This window comes from Anas platyrhynchos, chromosome 1 (assembly GCF_047663525.1).
Source record: "Anas platyrhynchos isolate ZD024472 breed Pekin duck chromosome 1, IASCAAS_PekinDuck_T2T, whole genome shotgun sequence".
In the NCBI taxonomy this organism is placed as follows: Eukaryota; Metazoa; Chordata; class Aves; order Anseriformes; family Anatidae; genus Anas; species Anas platyrhynchos.
The window spans coordinates 113,262,913-113,268,912 of record NC_092587.1 but is presented as its reverse complement, the minus strand read 5'-3'; positions in this window follow the sequence as shown (position 1 = coordinate 113,268,912).

Below are 6,000 nucleotides of genomic sequence, written 5' to 3'. Positions count from 1 at the left end.
TGAACAAGCCCAGCTCCCTCAGCTGCTCCTCGTAGGACTTGTTCTCCAGGCCCCTCACCAGCTTCGTCGCCCTTCTTTGGACCCGCTCAAGCACCTTGATGTCCTTCTTGTAGCGAGGGGCCCAAAACTGAACACAGTACTCGAGGTGCGGCCTCACCAGAGCTGAGTACAGGGGGACGATCACCTCCCTAGCCCTGCTGGTCACACTGTTTCTGATACAAGTCAGGATGCCGTTGGCCTTCTTGGCCACCTGAGCACACTGCTGGCTCATATTCAGCCGACTGTCCACCGTCACTCCCAGGTCCTTCTCTGCCTGGCAGCTCTCCAACCACTCATCTCGCAGCCTGTAGCTCTGCTTGGGGTTATTGCGCCCCAGGTGCAGGACCCGGCACTTGGCCTTGTTGAACTTCATGCAGTTGACCTCAGCCCATCGGTGCAGCCTACCCAGATCCTCCTGCAGAGCCTTCCTACCCTCGAGCAGATCGACACACGCACCTAGCTTGGTGTCATCTGCGAACTTACTAAGGGTGCACTCAATGCCCTCATCCAGATCATTGATAAAGATATTAAAGAGGACCGGCCCCAGCACCGAGCCCTGGGGGACGCCACTAGTGACTGGCCTCCAACTGGACTTGACTCCATTTACCACGACTCTTTGGGCCCGGCTATTCAGCCAGTTTCTAACCCAATGAAGCACGCGACAGTCCAAGTCAAGAGCAGCCAGTTTCTTGAGGAGAATGCTGTGGGAGACGGTGTCAAATGCCTTGCTGAAGTCAAGGTAGACCACATCCACAGCCTTTCCCTCGTCCACCCAGCGCGTCACTTTGTCATAGAAGGAGATCAGGTTCGTCAAGCAGGACCTCCCTTTCATAAACCCATGCTGACTGGGCCTGATCGCCTGCTTGCCCTGCAAGTGCCGCAAGATGACTCTCAAGAGGATCTGCTCCATGAGCTTCCCTGGTACTGAGGTCAAACTGACAGGCCTGTAGTTTCCCGGGTCTGCCCTCCAGCCCTTCTTGTAGATGGGCATCACATTTGCTAGCCGCCAGTCAGCTGGGACCTCCCCCGATAGCCAGGACTGCTGATAAATGATGGATAGCGGCTTGGCCAGCTCCTCTGCCAGTTCTCTCAGTACCCTTGGGTGGATCCCATCCGGCCCCATCGATTTGTGCACAATTCCCTTTAGCCCAGACCTGCCAATGTTGGCATCTTCAAAATGAGGGGAATCTGACATGCAGATTTGCTCTGCTTGTATGCAGTGACTGTCTGGGGACATTTCCAGGCATTTCCAGGTGAGCAGAGCACTGGGTTGCCTTTGCTGGGTATGAACTAGCATTTACATTTTTAAGTTAATTTTTTTTTTTTTTTTTTTTTTTTACTTGTTGCCTGACAGTGCTGAGGAACTTTCCAGAATACATATTGTAAACCATAGTCTTGATCTGCAGGGAGGTCAGCTGCCTGCATGCCAGCATCTCCGTGAGCCTCTGACCATGTCTGGAAGTGATTCCTGAGTCAGTGAATATGTGTGTGTGTGTGTGTGTATCTGGGTAGGGTTAGCTGCGTTCTGCAGAAAACCCTGCAAAGATTACTCAACTTTTCTTCTGGAGTGTCTTCAAAATGGACGGGATCCAGGAGTCATCTGCCTCTTCTTGAGTAGTCCTTAACAGCACTTCACTGAGTTCCCCCGAAGGCACCTCTAACACAACACACCAACCAAGCAGGGCAGTCTGAAAAACCACTGGCCTGACCGGGCTTCCTCCACACTGCCAAGCCCTTCAAGGGAGCAAGCAGGCCAACACTGAGGACCTGACCTACCAGCACATTCTTTCCACCACTGCCTTTCAGGGGGAAGGCTGGGCTACTGAAATATGCAGCTCAACCTTGGTCAGAAGGTTTTCCTAAATAGTCACATGCTATCCAAGAAATAAGGAGTGTTTCTGAAGGCAACCATAGCCCCTGGCTACTTGGGTGAGACCACCAAAGTATAGCCGTATGTATTTTTTTGTTGTCGTTGCTGAAAGCTTTTATTTTAAAACAAAACTGCATCACACAACCCCAGGAAAATACATATATGATAGGAGGCTGGGATAGCGACTCCTTTGGTTGTTTCAGAAACCTGTGTGGGACTGTTCCCAGGCTACAAGTCGCAGCAGCTGCCTGACACTTGGGAACACTGTCTTCAAGAAATTCCTACACAGCAATATTATTAACATCAAAGATTGATTTCTGCTTCTGATGTGAAAGTCTCTGAGAGAACCAGAGGAGAGATTTTCTGAGTCTCCTTAGATTGCAGCTAAATTGTTCTGTTGTAGAAGGGAGAGAAACCGTCTTCTGTCTGTGCGGCAGAACACGTAATTGGTCCCCAAATTCTCTAATTCACGAGTGTGGGCTGCTTATGTAAACTCCCTGAGCCCTTGCCTGTAGTGCTAACGGTTCTTTGCTCACCATCTCCCACCCTCACCACACTTAAAGTAGTTCACGGTGCAAGAACACAGCTGTGCTCCTCTATCTCTCCTTGGCACTTTGAGCGTGGCTTCTCATGATGAGGCTCCTGTGTCAGGACACCTCCACGGGGATGCTGCAGAGCTGCTGCCTTGTCCTGCTCCCTATGCAGACATGCCTGCTTGAGAATCCCCAGCCCTTGTTGTGCCCCACAGGGTCAGTGCCATGCAGCACTCTGTGTGGCATTGGTCTTCAGGGCAGAAGACCATGATCCATTGCTATTTCAGTTTCTAGAGTGGAATTGGCCCACTGTCTGACACATTTTTGGAAGGCAATCTTTTTGTTCCTCCTGTCCTCAGCTGTGTTTTTGAGCATCGCCTAATTTGGTTCGCTAACCTCAGTGAGCTCATTGTGAATCTTTGTCATAGTTCTTTCCTCTTATCCTTCCTCTTTCCCTCCCCCTGTCCCCCAGACTCCCTCATTTGCAATTATAGTCAACTTTAGTGAGGAGAAATGGCTTTTTAATTTTCCACAAGAAATGGAAGTGTGGAGTTATTATGCAAAGCAGCTTTCTTTTAATTCCCGAAAATTTCCGGTATACACTGTAATCAGTCATTTTCTACTGTACTTTTTACTGTCTGAAACCGTAAGCCCAGACCATTAGAAAACCATAATAAACAATTCAATGATTTCCTTTCAGCTTCATATTCTATTTTGCTGAACATGTTTGGAGGTGTAAATATTTCTCTGGAGGGAGATAATTTTAAGTTTAGTTTTCTAATTTGATTAAGGAAGTGGAGCCTGCCTGCTTCATCTGCAGGCATGAATTCTTGTGCACCAGGGAGATGTTCAGATATCTGTGTAGGTGTGTTTAATATGTTCCGCCTAATTGTATTTCCTTTTCACTAAATAAGAAAAGTTGCAATGCAATGGGATTAATTTTTCCATTTCCCCCCACGTCCTTTTTCCTGCTTTTAATTGTGTTGCTCCACATAGCCACAGCGGCATGCCTTTGGACTGGATTTCCTTGGAGCAAGCTCCCTGCCTGCCGGAGGCACCAAGCAGAGAGCTTCAATCCCATTGCTTCACCCAGGTTGCCCTTGGTGGGTTGTTCAGCCTGGAGTGAAACCCCACCCTGCACACGAGGTTGTACTGCAAGGTACATGCCTGAAAACGTGCTGATTTGTCTCACACTGGTTTCACTGCCTCTGAGAGGGAAGGAAGCAATACCTGCTTGAAAGGGCACGCTCTGTTCTCTCCATTTCAGGAGTAAAATAGGGACCGTCCTAGGTGAACCAGTCTTTAAAGAAAGCAACTTTCTTCTGCTTCCATGCAGAGTGGTGGTTAATACTTCACTGTCACAAAATAATACATTTAATTTAGCAGCTTTTCAAACATTTTAACATATTTCAAAGACGTGAATGTAATAACTCATTGGAACAAAAATGGTCATTGATACGTTAAAAAAAAAAAAAAGGAAAAAAAGAAAAAAAAGAGGAAAACAGCTCACATCTACACAGAAGTACAGATTGGCTTAAAATTGTAACTTTTTCCTTACATAAGCTGTGGGTTCTTGAGTTTGTTTTTAGATCCTGTAAGCTGAATTTGCTTTATCTTTTCAAGCTATTCTCTGAAACCACAAGAGCTCTAAAACCCACATCTTTACAACGAAATATAGAAATGAAAATCCTCATGCAGTCTCTTGGTTTCTGTGACTAGAGTTTGATGGGGAGTGGGGGAGAGAGCAAACATTGGCATGGTTGCAATGAGATTGCAAATGTTGGCAGTGCTCTTTTGTGCACGGCAGGAGGGGGTGTTAGTGTGGGTAGGCATCTTCCGCAAAGTAATATGTGTTCATCTCCTCTCTGCTTCTGCAGAAATTGAAAGGGCAAGTGTGCCTAGCCCTGGTGCCTGATTCTGAAATTCATATTTGTATATGTAGTCCTGCAGGAAAATTCTGCTCCTATCAAACTGTGCAAGATTTGTTAGGCCTCGTGTATTTTCAAATTTTTATTCTCTTTGCTCTTGAAGATTACCCCAAGTAATTCTACTGAGTTTTGAAACCTAAAGGTGAAAGCTAAAGTGGGTAGTGATGTTAATAATACCTGTACATGCAGATTAGTACTACATGCAAAGCAATTTTTACCAATTCCTTGTTTTATTCTGTAGTTCCCTTTTGAAGCATAACCCTATTAATATACACCCAGGCCTTCTTTGTAATGTCTTCTACCCAAATCTTCCTGAGCTTTTCTGAGAAAAATTAGGGCAGTAAATCCCAACAAGTGGAAGTCATGAGGGTGTCACAGATAGTGGTCAGTCTTCATCCCACCACTCCGCCTCTCCTGCTCATTTACTGTAGAGCTGAATAATGCAGTTTTACTTACATTGTTAAGCCTGTGCAGTGCCCACCTGAATGACTTCCACCCACACTGCAGCTTGATGCTCTTGCTGATCAAACAAGACAAAGGTTATTCCTTTGCCTTTCTATGTTTTGTATCCAGTGCCTGTACTACCGAAAATATAGCAAGCTCATCACTATTGAGGCTGGATAAACTGCTATTTGAAAACTAATAAAAATACACTTCAGTATTACCTAAATTGTAAAGAAAACCTAAACAAGAGTAATTTGGAAAATATCTCAGTACTATTGTGGGTAGACTATTCTTTTCCTGACTTATCACTAGGTTACCTAATGGCCTGAGGACTCAGAAGCAGTTATGAACCTTGGTCTCCCATCTATTCTGCCCCTGAGCTCTGCATTACTGCTTGCTCACGTGTCTCAACACTGACAACTTGTACCTTCCTGGATTCACAGGGACATAAATTTAATGGGAGAGCATGATGTTCTTCTCCCATCCTGGAGATTAATGTGCTTTTTTGGAAAACACGTTTGATCCCCCACAGGCTGCAGAGTGTGTTGTTTCCAGCCCTTTCATTTCCTTGGCAGGTATGGTCAAAAGCCGATTAGCTGGGCACCTCCACCTGCTATAGCATTATTTAAAAAGAAATGTTTCTAGCTGCCTTTGCTGAGGAAACTGGATCTCTGAGCATGGGCACTCCAGAGGGTTAAGCTCAGTTTCTGACACCAGTGGGGTTTAAGTGAAAGCTGAGGGTACCAGAGTAGGGCAGTGCTGGGAGAAGAGGGGCACCTGGAAAGTCCAGAACAGTCCAAGAGACAGGCATCCTATCTAGGGTGTAGGAAAGTATTGTAGGGCCATAACCTGTAGCTGGGCTTAAATTCTTTTTGAAGATGGCTGTTTGTCATGAGATAGTTCATGCTGCATATGGCTCTTGAAAACACCCTTTTTCTGAGGAAGAGAACTTCCTTCTGGGTCTTGCGCATTACTTTCCTTTTCATGAGCCTTTGTATTTCTTGGTTCTGCACAGGACCAAACCAGACATGCAGAAGCACCATGAAAAAATGCAGTTGGAGCATTCTTGGCATGGCTTGACATGTGGGAGCACGGAGATGGGGAACCTGATAGGATTCCAGACTAGTTCTGCAGATTCAAGAAGTGCAAGCAGTCGGATAAGCATCTGAACTTGTGTGTGTTTATC